Source organism: Carassius gibelio, chromosome A3, assembly GCF_023724105.1.
Source record: "Carassius gibelio isolate Cgi1373 ecotype wild population from Czech Republic chromosome A3, carGib1.2-hapl.c, whole genome shotgun sequence".
NCBI lineage: Eukaryota > Metazoa > Chordata > Actinopteri > Cypriniformes > Cyprinidae > Carassius > Carassius gibelio.
The window spans coordinates 12304559-12321331 of NC_068373.1; the positions used below are offsets into that span (position 1 = coordinate 12304559).

General features: G+C 38.5%; 1 long non-coding RNA gene across 2 annotated transcripts; it reads left to right on the forward strand.

Moving 5' to 3' along the window:
• Positions 1–10194: 10194 nt before the first annotated feature.
• Positions 10195–16058, forward strand: LOC127947044 (uncharacterized). 2 transcript variants are annotated; one of them, XR_008151229.1, is made up of 4 exons: positions 10195–11198; positions 11843–11908; positions 12446–12562; positions 13357–16058. It is a non-coding gene; the product is annotated as an uncharacterized LOC127947044 (long non-coding RNA). The 2 variants fall into 2 exon arrangements; XR_008151227.1 differs by having other exon boundaries at positions 10200–11908.
• Positions 16059–16773: the final 715 nt, after the last annotated feature.

Sequence of the window (16773 nt, forward strand, 5' to 3'; positions counted from 1 at the left end):
GTCGACATGAATGTGATCGGTTTAAAATTAACATACTGTACTGTTTGCAGTAAGTTCAACAAATTACCATTAGGTCCTCTAGGACAGATCTATTCTCATGGATCAGAGTCAGTCACTGGAACTGTGACCAGTCACCCACAGGATGAGCAATACAATTTTATATACTAAAACACAAGAAAAAAGCAAAAACACATTCTTAAATTTAAGGTTTTCTTTATAGTTCCATTGGAATTTTGCTCATAGGTTGACATTTATAGCTTATTAAAGGTTTTTGGAGTATCTATTTAGGTATCAACACTGTCTCAGATGTTTCACATTCCAAGATATTGAGAGTACGGCATGTGTGATAGTAATCCTTTATCCATGATTTCTATTGACTATGGGGTTTTATCGTTTCCATTTAAAGACTGTTTAATTTAAAAGATTTCACTTCCTTATGCTATTTGTGACTACAAATCAATTTAATGTTTCTTAATTGGTCGTGTGAGGATCTCTGTTGTCATTCATTTGGTTTTGACCCTCTCTGTAAACAGTTAACCTTTGCTACTGTGAATAGTCCAGATGAGCAGGCCAGAATGGACCAAAGGGACAGACCACAGGGAGGAGTGGTGAGAATACATCAGAAGCTCTGGACTCCATCTGTCACCATGGAGACAGCAGAGAGGGAGGGTGTTAGTTGCAGGACATGTAGAAGACAGGTGAACCCACCCCACCAGCTGCCTTGACATCAAACACCTGTGCTGAAGCTGTGGACAAACTTTCTTCTTCTCTTTCTGAAGCTTCATCAGTCCTTCATGTCTGTAGTGTTTGTGCTTAATTAGTTTCTGATCACACTCACTCTCTCTCTCTCTCTCTCTCTCACACACACACACTTTGTTTTTGTGAAAAGTGGGGACACCCCATAGGCGTAATGGTTTTTATACTGTACAAACTGTATATTCTATAGCCCTACACCAACCCTAAACCTAACCCTAACCCTCACAGGAAACTTTGTGCATTTTTACTTTCTCACAAAAAAAAAAACTAATTTTGCATGATTTATAAGCATTTATAATTTATAATTTATAAGCATTTTGTTATGTCCTCATAAGTCACCCTGTCCTTGTAATACCTGTGTCATACCCATGTCATTATACGAAGTTGTGTTATGATATGTCACAAAAACATGCCCCCCCCCACACACACACAGGATTGTTTTTTTCCCCATTTGATTACATTTAATAATAACATCCATAGAGGGCGCTATTACACTGAGTGGGGAGTCTTTAAAGCCTCCAGTGGGACAGTGAGACGTGTGGCTACTTCCAGCATCTTGCAAGTTTGTAGGGTGTAATGCATTATTATTCTTGACTTGTCCTCATAGGAATCAATGCACAAGGCCTTTTATATTTTTATACACTACCACCCCATCAGTCCCCTTGCTAGAACCAGTCCTGGACTCGCGATTGCCGCTAAGACAGAAAAAGAGAGGGATAGAGAGAGGCAGATGGAGAGAAAGCCCACATTACTGATTCCAGTGCACAGGCCTTTTCCATTTAGTTGCAAATTGATACAAGGACTGGAAGAGAGAGAGAGAGAAAAAAAAAAACAGGCAATCACCCGTGCCTGATTAGTCTTTGTGTTGCCAATTATCCATTACAATCTTGTTTCTGTGTTGCAAACAGTCATCATCGGCTTGACTGCTTCATTTTCTTGTAGATATATGGTCTGTATTGTGACTCAACTGTGTTTTTGGATGAGAGTATTAGAGATAATAAGTCTAATTATTGGCACTTCTTGGCATCACGCTGTGCAATTTTCACATTTATTAATTTGTTCATTCTCATTAGCTCCTAATTAGTTCCTGAGAATATTAAGAAAGTCCTAAAGATTCTCAGGTCATGTTGAATTATTTTTCATGTTATTTGCACAGGTTAAAGGAATAGTTCACCCAAAAATGTAACTTTGCTAAACATTAACTCATCCTCAGGCCATCCAAAATGTAGATGAGTTTGTTTCTTGATTGGAACAGATTTGGAGAAGTTTAGCATTGCATCACTTGCTCACCAAAGGATACACACATCTTCAGTCCATCAATAAGTGAAAAGCTGCATGTCTGTAATGAACAAATCCTTTGTTTGATGTTTTAACAACATTAGTCCTCTATTTATAATTTACTCTGATAAAAGGGAGCAAGCCAAAGAAAGAGAGAGAGAGTCCTATATTCTCCATTGGAAAACATGGCTCATCACATAAATCAGAACAGACAGAACAGGAATCCATGGTGGAGCAGAAGACAACCAGGGCAGAGCAAAAGACCACCAGGGTAGAGCAGGTGGAGCTGAAGACCACCACAGCAGAGCAGATAGGACCGAAGATCCCCACGGTTGAGCAGAAGACCACCAGTGTGGAGTTGATGGAGCTGAGGACCACTTAGCTAGCTAAGGCTGTGCAAACATCCACCATATTGGAGCGGATCAGTCAGGACTGGAATAGAAAGCACAGAGAGGTTAACAACAGCCTCTGTGGCCATAATAGGCTCATGTGTGCTCTGGACTGGATTCATGGACTGGAGCGGGCTCTGGAGCAGACTCATGAATTGGAGCAGGCTCATGGACTAGAGTGGCCTGTGGAGCGGACCCATGAACTGGAGTGGCTTCTGGAGTGGGCTCATGGACTGAAGCTCAAGCTCTGGAGCAGAATCATGGACTGGAGTGATCTCTGGAGTGGACCCATGGACTGGAGCAAGCTCTAGAGCGGACTCATGGACTGGAGCAGACTCATGGACTGGATTGACCTCTGAAGCAGACTTATGGACTGTAGCAATCTCTAAAGTGGAATCATGGACTGGAACTGGCTCATAGACTGAAGTGGCCTCTGGAGGAGACTAGTGGACTGGAGCATGCTCTGGAGTGGACTCAAGAACTGAAGCAGGCTCTGGAGTGGGTTCATGGTCTAGAGTGGCCTCTGGAATGGACTTGTGGACTGGAGCAAGCTCTGGAGCGGACTCATAGACTGGAGCAGACTCATGGACTGGACTGACCTCTGAAGCAGACTTATGGACTGTAGCAATCTCTAAAGTGGAATCATGGACTGGAACTGGCTCATAGACTGAAGTGGCCTCTGGAGGAGACTCATGGACTGGAGCAAGCTCCGGAGCAGACTCATGGACTGGGGCAGGCTCATGGACTGGAATGAATTCTGGAGTGGACTCGTGGACTGGAGCAGACTCATGGACTTGAGCAAGCTCTGGAGTGGACTCATGGACTGAAGCAGGCCAATGGACTGGAGTGATCTATGGAGTGGACCCATGGACTGGAGAAAGCTCTGGAGCGGAGTCATGGACTGGAGCAGACTCATGGACTGGAGTGACCTCTGAAGCAGACTTATGGACTGGAGTGACCTCTGAAGCAGACTTATGGACTGGAGCAATCTCTAAAGTGGAATCACGGACTGGAATGGGCTCATAGACTGAAGTGGCCTCTGGAGGAGACCCATGGACTGGAGCAAGCTCTGGAGCAGACTCATAGACTGGGGCAGGCTCATGGACTGGAATGAACTTTGGAGTGGACTCATGGACTGAAGCAGGCTCTGGAGCAGATTCAAGAACTGGAGTGGCCTCTAGAGTGGACTAGTGGACTGGAGCATGCTCTGGAGTGGACTCAAGAACTGAAGCAGGCTCTGGAGTGGGTTCATGGTCTAGAGTGGCCTCTGGAATGGACTTGTGGACTGGAGCAAGCTCTGGAGCGGACTCATAGACTGGAGCAGCCTCATGGACTGGAGTGGCCTCTGGAGCAGACTCGTGAACTGACATTAACAGCTAATGAGCTTCATGCTCAACATTCAAATACTTGGCTAGAGCTTGTTGTAGCAGTTGCAGCATGCTTCAGAAACCCCCCACCTTCCCCAGCTCCACCTGTATAGATCTGCTATGGGATTATGTAATGTATGCTATGAATCGGGGTTATTTCATGTTATATATGCAGCAGCAGTATTTCCTTCATGCTCACAGCAGTGTGTCTGTGGATGTATTGGCAGTATAAAGTCTTGGTACTTGCTCTGCCACAGCATCAGCATAGCAGATCTATTCTACAAAGACCAAACATTAACATTGTCATTTATATTACCATGCTAATACACTCAAGAGGGTTGTCATGACAGAACAAATTTAAGAGAGTAATATTCTGTATGTATAATAAGCTGTTATTATAAAAATGTTTGTATTTAAAAATTACATTTACTTGATCTGATTTTCAATGCATTTAACAAATAAAACTTATTTCTCTTAAAAAAACAAGTCAAAAAATTGCCTCTATGTACTTGTACTTTTATTTCTTATCATTGGTGTGCAGAAAGATAGTCATGGTGAGATGCGAGAAATAATTCATTCAGGCCTGAAACTTAAGAACTCCAGCCGGATATAATGAGATGTCACTGTTCATATTTGTGTTTAAGAGACAATTCCGTGAAACCTTAGTATTTGAAGCAGGCAAGTCATTAGGCCCGAGTTTTGAGGCAGTAATAACAAGCCTTTTAAAAGCTCCCCAGATCATGTCACATAAATACATTGTAATTCTGTTCTCTCTTTCTTATTTTTCTGTCACCAGGGTGAAGATATGTGTTAAGATAAATATTAGATAGTCTTGGAAAATATCCACACGTTTGTAGTGGAATAACAGGCATCACTGTGTTTATACATAAAATTTACCAAGACATCTGAGTCCAGGTGCACGCTGGGTAGGCGCCAGGCGAATGCAGGGTTTGAGTGTTTGCCTTTACATGTCTTTCTCTTCCTTGGCTATGCAAAATATCATGTGTTCCTTGGGTAAAGTGATAAAATAGTGTTAATGATGGATGTATGAGAGATCCCATCACTTATAAAGATGGTGACAGCTCAGAATACACACAAATCCCCGAAACTTTCAATAGAAGTGAACATTACACTTTCCATGCTATTTAATGGTGCCAGTCATGTTTTGCGACATTTGGAAATATGGTCAGGTAGATGGGTTTCTTCCCAAGTGTGTAAAGCACAAAAATGGAATGAATACAAAAATGTTTTAGGCTGTTGTATTATTTGAGATAAAGCCTTTTTATGCTAGCAGATAGGTGAAGAAAGTGTTGTATTTGGAAAAAAAATATTGTTGGGGGAAAATTTTTCATTTTCCACATTGACAACTTGTAACGGTATGGGAGAAACCTGTAAGAACAGGCACTAAACTCACAATCAGAGCCTGGAAATGGCCCTGGCCCACTAACCGAGGCGATTACCATGGACCCTCCGGATTTCCACTCAGGGTTTGTAGTGAAACTATGTGGTATGAATATCAATAGCCTTTCCATGCTATTACAAGCTTAGTGGCTAGCAGGAATCCCACATCATTCATCTCAAGCACAGGGTCGAACGAGGCAAGATTCCCTTTTAACATTGGGGGAAAACAAGATTTAGGATCTTATTTTAAAATCATAAAGTTCCCTGAGCTCTTTGATGAATACAATGACGAAAAAGACCAGCTCGGTCCAGTGTGAATTTCCAGTTTTTTAATGATGGTTAGTGTTGGTTTGCATGAGGTTCACCAATGTTGCTTTACCATTTACAGTTATTCATTTTTCACACACTTTTATCCAAAGTGACTACATCACAAGCAATTTGTCTCATATGAGTCAACAATATTCACAGTAAACAGCCAGGTTTAATGTATAAGAGCGAAGGTAATGTCACGGAGACGAACCCCGTGATTCCCTCTACTGGCCAGCAGAGGGTCCCATCCCCGGAATACTGACTCTCACACTCACCTATACTGATTCGCACTACACTACCCATCATCCCCGCACATCTCACTCTGATCATCACACAGGTGGAGCTCATTGGCACGGGTACTTAAGCTGCACAACTCCATCAACCAAACGCGAAGTCTTGTCTTGCTCCGGCTAACATTTCCAAGCGTTATTTCCCGTGTTTGATTTCCTGTTACCAGTACTGTTTTGTTTACCGTCTCTTGAACTTTTGCTGCCTGCCTCTTGACCTTGGATTGATTATTGGACTCTGAATCTTGCCTGTTTCCCCTGAACTTCTGCTTGTGTTTGACGACGATTCTGGTTATCTCTACTGTTGTGTTTGCTGGTCCTGATCCCCGCCTGTACGACCTCGAGTCTTTCAATAAAGCCTGCTAAATGGATTCCCTGTCTGATGAGTTGTTACAGGTAAAATGCAAAAAAAATAAATAAATAATAATCATAATTACAGATTATTATATAAAATGCATTTTTATATTCTATGTAATTTATTTTGTATGAATATTACATAATAATTAACATATATTTATACTTAAAGCTGTTTAAGTTCATATATTTTAATTCAATTTTATTTGTATTTCTTTTCTTTTCTATCTTGTATGGTGTATTTATTTAATGTCAAGTCTTTTGTAGATTTTAAGGAATATTGTACATACATTGCATATCTCCTTAGTCAAACGCACCTTATCCAGGTCATAAGCTCATTATTAGAGACTCCAAGACCTGAAAAGGCTGTGTCAGAGAAAGGAGACATGCATCTTCTGCAGTGTTGGAGTGCCTCCAGGACCAGGATTGGGAACCTCTGCCTTAAACAAAGGGCTTTATCTTGCTTGTCTAGTTGGTTTAGTAAAAAAGCAAGGGGGAAATAAGTGGTTCCCCTCCTGTCAGGAAGTCATCCCTAAAATTAATCTAGGGTTTTATCCTCACGTTCCCCAATAGGAACTTGGCGCATCTGGTGCAATAGTCTTGACAAATGTTCAAATTCTCCCATATCCAGGTTTTATACAAGTTTAATTCCATTTCCAGATATTGCCTTCATTTGTCTTCCACATTGCCATTACTTTAACGGCAATTGACATTCCCATGGGATTCCTTCTCCGCCTGCTCACTTCCCCATCTGATTCACATCTAATATTCACGCTGGGTGATGGACATTCACCAATTGCGTGGGGACCATTAGCTATGTCTATCTTCTGATCATCTGTTTTCTGTGCCTAAACATATTGGGTCATTGATTTTAGGAATTGACGACCCCCATGCCATGTGTCAGAAAAGAAAAATAATAATATTGAGTTTCTTCTTATATATATATAATTGGTTATATACATACGGTTTATGGTATATCTCATGTTGTTAAATGCTAATTGAATTAGTGTCATGTGAATAACCATAATTAAAAGTCATTTGGAACAACTTGAAGGTGAGTAAAGGACAGGCTCTAAAAATTGTGAGGGCAGAGCATATACACAAACTCATTGAAAATAACCAAAACAATCCAAGGTTTTTATTTAGCACAGTGGCTAAATTAACAAATTAACAGACACCACCTGATTCAAATATTCTACCAACGTTAAATAGTAATGACTTTATGAATTTCTTCACTGATAAAATAGATAACATTAGAAAAACAATAGCGAATGTAGATTCTAAAGCGTCTAACACTTCAGTTTCATCCATCACATCCAAAATAAACTGCAGTTTTTTACAACCATAGGCCAGGAAGAACTAAATAAACTTATCACTGTATCTAAACCAACAACATGTTTATTAGATCCTGTACCCACTAAATTACTGAAAGAGTTGTTACCTGTAGCCGAAGAACCGCTTCTCAAATCATTAACTCGTCGTTATCTTTAGGTCACGTCCCAAAACCATTCAAGCTGACGGTTATCAAGCCTCTAATTAAGAAACTTAGTCCTAGTGTACTGGCAAATTATAGGCCTATTTCAAACCTTCCATTTATGTCTAAAATTTCTGAATAAGTTGTGTCTGTTCAATTGAACTCCTTCCTGCACAAAAATGATCTGTATGAAGAATTTCGACACAATAGATCATGACATATTCATAGATAGATTACAAAACTATACAGGTATTCAGGCTCTAAGATGGTTTAGATCATACCTATCCGATTGCTACCATTTTGTTTACTTAAAGGGGGGGGTCATCTCATTTATCATCAGTAAAATATGGAGTGCCACAAGGATCCGTCCTATGTCCCCTTCTATTTTCAATATACATGTTGCCCCTTGGTAATATTATTAGAACATATGGAATTAGCTTCCACTGTTATGCTCATGATACTCAGCTATATATCTCAATGAGACCAGATGAAACTTCCCAATTATCGAAGCTAACAGACTGTGTTAAAAATGTAAAAGATTGGGTGACAAATAATTTTCTCCAATTAAATTTGGATAAGACAGAGATATTAATTATTGGACCAAAAAACACTACACAGAATCTTGTAGATTAAAATTTGCAACTAGACGGATATACTGTTACTTCCTCTACAGTCAGAAATCTGGGTGTTATATTAGACAGCAATTTGTCTTTTGAAAATCATATTTCCCATGTTACAAAAACTGCATTCTTTCATCTTAGAAACATTGGCAAGCTACGAAACATGTTATCAGTTTCTGATGCAGAAAAGCTAGTTCATGCATTCATGACCTCTAGACTGGACTATTGTAATGCACTTCTAGGTGGTTGTCCTGCTTCGTCAATAAACAAGCTACAGGTAGTCCAAAATGCAGCAGCTAGAGTCCTTACGAGGTCAAGAAAATATGATCATATTACCCCAATTTTACAGTCTCTGCACTGGCTACCTATTAAGTTCCGTATCAGTTACAAATTATCATTACTTGCCTATAAGGCCCTAAATGGTTTAGCTCCTTGCATCTGATCAAATGTGCATTCTTATTTATTAGCTTGGGTTAAACTAATTTTACTTTGTTGGATCAGCAGCTATGCTAATGATGTCTCTATTTTTTTCTATGTTTTGCACATTTACACAAGCTCCAGTCTGGATCCAGAACCCCCGAGAAGAGATGACGCTGTATTAATTTTTCTAAAAATCCTGTCAAACGTGCACAAACTGACAGTCACCACTATAAGCTACTACTAAATATTGTAGAAACGTAATTTTCTGTAAAGTTGCTTTGTAACGATTTGTATTGTAAAAAGCGCTATACAAATAAACTTGAATTGAATCGATTTATTTTTGTGTTAACGATCCCTTTAGCAAGACTTCCATGGAACTGATATATTCTTTTATAATTGCTGTAGCAATGCCCAAATCAGAATGCTTTACATCCTCTTACTTTTGAAACATTATCTGTATATTATTCTGTTCTAAACATTGCGTGGTTTATAAAGCAACAGAGCGAATGAGAAAGGGCAAGAGAGACAGAGAAAACAAAGGAGGATGCTTTTTGACCCTGGTGATTTTAGGTCACTCAACATAGGCAGCGAGAAGCGAACACGCAGCTCACCCACAAGAGGATTTACAGACATACACGGATCTCTATCAGATCGAAAAGATGGGGAGGGGGAAAAAATAGCAAAGTGCAGCAAGGTCATAGGAAAGCTGTTAATAATGCAATAAAACATGTACATGTACACCCGCACACAGGCAAAGACAGGACCATCTGGTCTTGGACATGTCCTCTGTGGAGATTAATTGGTGATGGGTAGCTGTAGCCCTTCTGTGAGGAGGGAAAGATGGAGGAGAGGTGGGGGTACTTCTGGTGCTGTCATGAATCAGTACATCTGTTAGGGAGATAGGAATGATAGGAGCACCCACAAGAGGAAAAGACCTGGGGCCACAAATGATGCTTATAGATGGATTTGGTGTTTGAGAGTATTTGTGTGGTCTTGTCCAAGTAAGATTCATTTTTTGAAAGGTCGGTCTGTTGTGAGTCTATTTTGGACAGTGTGCATTAATGTGCGACTCATGAGATGAAAATAACACTATGATGATGAAAATGTCAAATTTATGTATTAAGGATGTATAGTATTTATATTTTGTAATATTAATATTTAATTTTTTGAAGAATAGTTTACACATCAAAACTGTACATTTGTACACGGTAATGGTAATAAATAATGGCATTAACTATAAAATTCCAATTCCATTAATTAAATTCCACTTAGCTTCTTCGACTGTTGCTAGCTAGTAGTAGGACCTACTGAAAATAAAAAAAAAAATCTAAAGTCCCAACTGTATTACAATTTGTGACAGTTTACATGATAAGCAAACACATAAGCAAAATTAGCTTTAATGTTGAGTTTTTTTTTTCTGTAGCAATAATAAGTTGAATATATATATATATATATATATATATATATATATATATATATATATATATATTAGTGCTGTCAAAATTAGCGTGTTAACGCATTCGATTAATTTGAAATATTTAAAGGCGGTCGCACACCGGACGAGACGCGCCGCGTCGCGTCGCGCCACATGTAGGACAACTCGAGGTATCGCACACTGGACGCGCACATTCTATATGCGTGAGCTCAATTTCGCAGCAAGATGGGAGAGTTTTAACTTCATCTATTATTTTAATTTTAAATATATGATTCTAATTGATAAAAGCTGAGTTTTTAACGTTAATTAATGAAAAGAATCTGTGTTGTTATAATAAGTCTTTTATTGTTTTGTTGCATCTGTTGTCTAGGCAACTGTGCTGCTGAAAACGTAACCAGACACTTTGTAATGTTTTATTTAAATGAAACAAGTGTGCTGTACTTTAATTTCAGTTTCAGTTTATAACATCTGGGTTTTTTAATATAAAACTATGCGGATGGCGCTCTGTGGCGCGGCAGAAATTTGAACAGCGTTCTGAGTCGTAGCTGGGCGCCGCGGACAGACGCCGAATGGCGCCGCCGGTGTGTGTACACCCATAGAGAATAATGTGTTCGAATTTTAAAGACGTGGCGCGACGCGACGCGGCGCTGCGCTTCTCGTCCGGTGTGCGACCCCCTTAACGCGTTAAAAAAAATAACGCAATTAACGCGGTTGCAGTTTTTTTTTTTTTTTTTCCAGTTGTGGCCTATGTGTGTTCAACGTGCAAAGAAATATGGATAAGACCAAGGAAGGACTTTTAGACGGAAAGTTTCAGTATAAAACTCTGCCGGATTACTCTTCACACTCTAAAAACGGCTGGGTTATTTTTTAACCCAAAATGCTGGGTTGAGTCTGTTGGGTCATTTTGTTGGGTTATTTAATTTCTTTTTAAACACTTTTGGGTAGTTTAAATTTACCAGGTGTTGGGTTAAACCTGCTGGGTTGCGTCGCTGGGTTGTTTCAGGCCAGCGCTGGGTTATTTAACGCGCCTTGAAGATGTTTAAATCGCTCCCCAACTGTCACTTTGGAAGAACAACGGGGCAAAGCCACGGCTTTCAACTGTTTTAAGGTAAGTTTATTTAATGTTTTCAATAATAATTATTTTAAATTGGCAGAATTATAACTTTTTTTTGCAGCAACAATACTGTTAAACGTCTACAGGCCAACATTATTTACGTTAAATGATGAACAGTTTACCTCAAACGGCCAACCTACCTTACGCGACTCGCATAATCGTGTTAAGGTAACGTTATCTGAGACGACAGATTAATAAAGTTTTATTAGGTTTCAGAAAGTGACTGATGGCTGAAATATGCGAATACCTGTGAAAATAGAGGAAAAAGTAGTTTCTGACACTGAAAAGCGAATTTGATATTTAAGTGAGTCAAATGAGTTCAAAAAGTGAATACGACTTTCTGCTCTAATGTAAACGCCTGCAGTTGTCCATATCGACATTTAAATCATACAAATTACGTACAATATAGTCGGACCGCAGGTCTAAAAGAACCGACGACCCAGTTCAAGTAAACCGGTTCAGTAATTCTCGAACAAAGTGATTCCCGGAAAAGAATCGACTTCTCAGGGCATTTCAAAGTACGCGCACGCACAGCGAGTGACGCTGGCCGCGTTAGTGAAGTGATTTGATGCTTTTGTGGTTTATAAAGTCTTTTTACATACAAATTATAATTCAAAATGTGTTTTTTTTCCTGTCAGAAAAGCGCATGGATACATTTGTGAGAGAAAAACTGGTCGAGTGCAGTCTTATTGAGGCGTCTAACGGTAAGTTCTTGTTTATTATACATTTTACATAATTGTTTGTCTGTGATAATCAACTAACGTTAACCCTCACGTAACTTAAACGCACATATATTTTTATTTCGTGCTATAGTTAAAGCTGCACCAGAATGTACCTAATTTATTAATTTTCCAGATCGTGTTTTTGACTTGTCCTTATCACTTTGCTACATCTATAAGTTTTTATATATGGACTGTTTTACCTACGTGACTTGTCATAGAAATGTCTGTGTGCGCACATGCAGTGTGATCTCCCTTATCTGTGCCAGTGACTGTGTGTGTTTGATATAGTCATAGCCAGCATATTAACATAAAACTGTGATTTATAATAACTGGAACATCCCATTGATTAGACAGTTTGAAAGCACACCTTTCAGCCAATCACTATATCATATTCTGCTTCTGTAGACCAACTCATAGGTGAATTTAACTCGTAATCATGATGGGTCAATTTCATGATTAAGAATCACTGTTATTAAAACAATTTGTATTTTTTCTTTTTTTTTCAACTTTATTTTAAAGGTTGGAACAAACATGAAATTCCTTAACTGAGCAGAGTCCACAAAACCCCATCCAGTTGTCGTGGCGATTTAAAAATGCCAGCAGATCTCTCAGGCATTGATCATAATCAATGGACAGGTAAGGATATTCTGAACTATTTTCAAAAGGAATTGCAAATTGTATATTTAATTGTATTTTTCCACATGTGGACATATACATTGTGAAATAGTCCAAACGCAATTGAAAAGCATTTGTATTTCAGATGCCTTACACAGAAAGCTGTCAATTTGTGTCAAGGGTGGGACTATACTATGGGGCATGTTTGTATTGGGAGATATTTTGTAGTTTTTACCCCAAATCTCTCACTGTTTGCACTCTGATGCACGTCAGCAAACAACATTGCAGTTCTACTCTTATTTACCTAGTTGCATATTACCCTATATTTTATGCCTCCGGTGAAAAGCATTTGGTTAATGGTGAATATTGACCAATAGTACCATGTGGATCTAACTGTTAGCAGGGGATAGTAGCTGCATTTGGGGTAAAATGACAGAATTATTTATTGTGTGAGGTGCCAAGAATATAGGGAGATCCGGGTTGCACTGTCTGTTCTTTAACACGCATCTCTCGGAGCGGCAGCTGCCTTTAGTAGTGCCTTAACCTCCATTGTTCAAAGCATTTTGCACAGTTGTCTTTGAGTGACGTCACCTCCCAATACAAACACTCTCCATAGTATGGTCCCACCTCTGACAAAAATTGACAGTTTTCAATGTGAGGCATTGGAAATTCAGATGCTAAAGATTCCATTTGAGTTTTGGCAGGTAACATGTGCGACACAGTGAAAAAACAGACATGGTAATTAATAAAACCTCATGTACTTGTTCTTATGTTGCATCTATGCTAACATTAGTCTGTTTCTCTCTTATTCCAAGGTCACCGTAGCCACCCGTATCCAGTACGTATCCAGACCAGATGGAGATCATCATCTAGAAAGGACCTCTACATCCCTGAAAGACAGCGGAGACCAGGACAACTAGAGCCCCAGATACAGATCCCCTGTAAAGACCTTGTCTCAGAGGAGCACCAGGACAAGACCACAGGAAACAGATGATTCTTCTGCACAATCTGACTTTGCTGCAGCCTGGAATTGAACTACTGGTTTCGTCTGGTCAGAGGAGAACTGGCCCCCCAACTGAGCCTGGTTTCTCCCAAGGTTTTTTTCTCCATTCTGTCAACGATGGAGTTTTTGTTCCTTGTTTTTCTTTAGTTGGGGACAATTAATATCAAGCGATATCATCCACTTGATTGCACAGAGGGACGATACATCACTGAATCAATGATAAACTGACTTCAACTGAAAACTGAGTGTTTACTTTTGTCCCTTTGCATTATTACACACTATTTTCCTATTCAATACTGTAAAGCTGCTATGATGCAGTATTTGATCGATATGACAGGCTTATTACTCATAATACATGGAAAATACAGCTACAAACTGACTTTGTTTTTCCATTTGAAATTTGGCAGTCACTAAACTGAAACCGTAATTTTTGTTCAGTGTTTTTGAAACAGTGTTTTTGAAACAGTGTTTTTGTTCAAGATTTGCAATTGTGTTTGGATTGTCACAATCCAAATGTGGAAAACGCAATTGAAAATATAATTAGCAATTCCTTTTGAAAATTGTCCTTCCATAGACAGGCTCTATAATGGAGTACACTGCTCTGAGGTGTAGATCTTTGCTTCAGAGCTTAAGTGTTTGACAATAGTTCACCCAAAAATGAAAATTGTCACTAATTATTCACCCTGGTCTGAAAGCTCTCGAATATCAACGAAAATATCTTAACTTGTGTTCTGAAGATGAACGAAGGGCTTATGGGTTTGTAACGACATGAAGTTGAGTAATAAATGACAGAATTTTCATTTTTGTGTGAACTTATATGTTGAACTACCCTAAGCAGTGCACATCTACCTACGTAGGAGTCTTTATATACTTGATATAAATTTAAGGACATCTTTAAATGATTTTACATTTAAATTTAAAAATGTTAATTGTCAATGACATTTCACTGTGTATTTAAATAGCTAAAAATCTCAAAATGTAATAGTTAAACAGCTAGACACAGGTCATTCAGAAATAATTTTCTTATTTATTGCAACTGTATTTCTGTGATTTTTATTTATTTATTTTGCATTTGCTGGAAACAAAAAAAGGGAAAATTCCATGTTGTTTGTCATTGGTAAAATTTTTTTGAATGTCAGATGGCATTAAAAATATTTTTTAACAGTCTAAATAACCTGTATTCTTCATTATTTATTAATCCATGATTGCTTTGTTAAGCAAAAGTGAAATTATGAGAATAACCCAGCAAGAATAACCCAGAATCATAAAAATGCAAACCCACAAATGGTAAAAATGACTCTATCTTGGGTTTTCTCAATAACCCAGCATGCTGGGTTAAAATGTGTAAACCAGCATGCTGGGTTACTTTAACCCAGCATGTGTTCTGTCCAATATTTACCCAGTGCTGGGTTGCCAATTGGGTTATTTTTAACCCAGCCATTTTTAGACTGCAGTCTGCCACAAGAAACAGCAACATTAAAATCATGAACTCAAATGTCATTGTTTAAAAAAAAAAAAAACAATGACTGTAACAGTACGTAAATCAGACCTTTCTGTAACGCTAACGTTAATAAGCTTAAACGAAAATAACGAAATAATTGTGTAGCGGAGTATTTTTTGTACACAGTGCCGCGAACTGTCAATCACTCCTGTGCGCGTGCATCACTGTCCTCGCAGCTGCAGCAACTTGCGCTCTCTCTCTTCATCAAGCTTTAAAACAAAAAGGGGACAAAAAGATCATATTGTCTTTGTGCATAGGCTATAGATTAATTAGATAAATGAATATCTAAATTTGTGCCTTGCCGTCTACGGTATTTTTTTAGAACTTAGAAAAAAGATGCTGCAGCCAATGAACAGCCAGCGGGGGCTGCAGGACGACTCAACCTCCGCAGACAGTTTTTAATGTTTATCAGACAATAAATACTCAAGATTTTGCTTTAGTATAACTCACAACGAGTTTCACACACCTTCTCCGGCCACGTTGAGTTGTTGACACACAGTGGGAAAAGCGACACATGCGCTATTCACTTGTATAACTTAAGGGTGAATGGGTAATGTAGTTTCTGCACTGGGTGGGATGAATTTAGGAAGCTTGCATTGTGAAGGGCGCTCTGAAAATCGGCAGTGCAGGTAAAAGATTAAAACCTCTATTAAAACAGATGTCCAAATGAGCGTACCGGTACGCTACAAGCACGTTCTGGGCGCACGGAGAGGTGGCTGTACCCTCAAGAGCTATATTTGGAAGTGGCGGTACTGAGTACCAGTGCATACCGGCCCACTTAAAGCACTGGCAATGACTATACTTTGGAATTTTTTTGCAGTCCACTTAGAATTAAACATGGAAATCATTTTTGTTTTTTATTGGCATTGATTGTTTTGAAATTCAAATGGTACTTACATGCCTGTGTTTTTATTTCTGTAATAAATATGGCTTTCAAGCCAACAGTTAATTTGGAGGATATTGATGGTTTATTGCAGGTATGTTGTTTACATGAGAAAATCTGTGTTACAAGTTAAACAAACATTCCAATAAACAATCATATTTTGAATTTAAATAGTTTCTTTGTCTTGAGTTTACATTAATTATTTACATTTTACATTTACATATCCAAAAAGTTTCAGTCTTTTAATTGCGATTAATCGCGATTAATTTTAAAAAATTGTGCGATTAATTAGTTAATTTTTTTTAATCGATTGACAGCACTAATATATATATATATATATATATATATATATATATATATATATATAGAGAGAGAGAGAGAGAGAGAGAGAGAGAGAGAGAGAGAATTTTCTATATTTCTGCATAAATATAACCCAAAAGATCATCAGATTTCCAGAAAGTTGACAGGGGGAACCCAGTCAAAGAAATTAGATGAAAAATTATACTTTGTCATTTATTAATTCAGGAAAATGATCTAATATTACATATCTGTGAGTGGCAAACGTATGTGAATTGTTTTGGATTACAGTTCTTTTGAAGGAGAAATTACAGATTTTTAATCAATGGGATGACTATCAGGTGTCAGTGTGTGCCCCATTTTATTTTAAGAACAAGAAGATCTATCAAAGTCTGATCATGTTTGTGGAACTAAATCATTTCACGAAAAAATGAGATCTCTGAGGACCTCAGAAAAAAGAGTTCCTGTTGCCCATCAGGCTGGAAAAGGTTATAAAAACATCTCTAGAGTTTGGACTCCACAAAACCACTGTAAGACAGATTGCATAC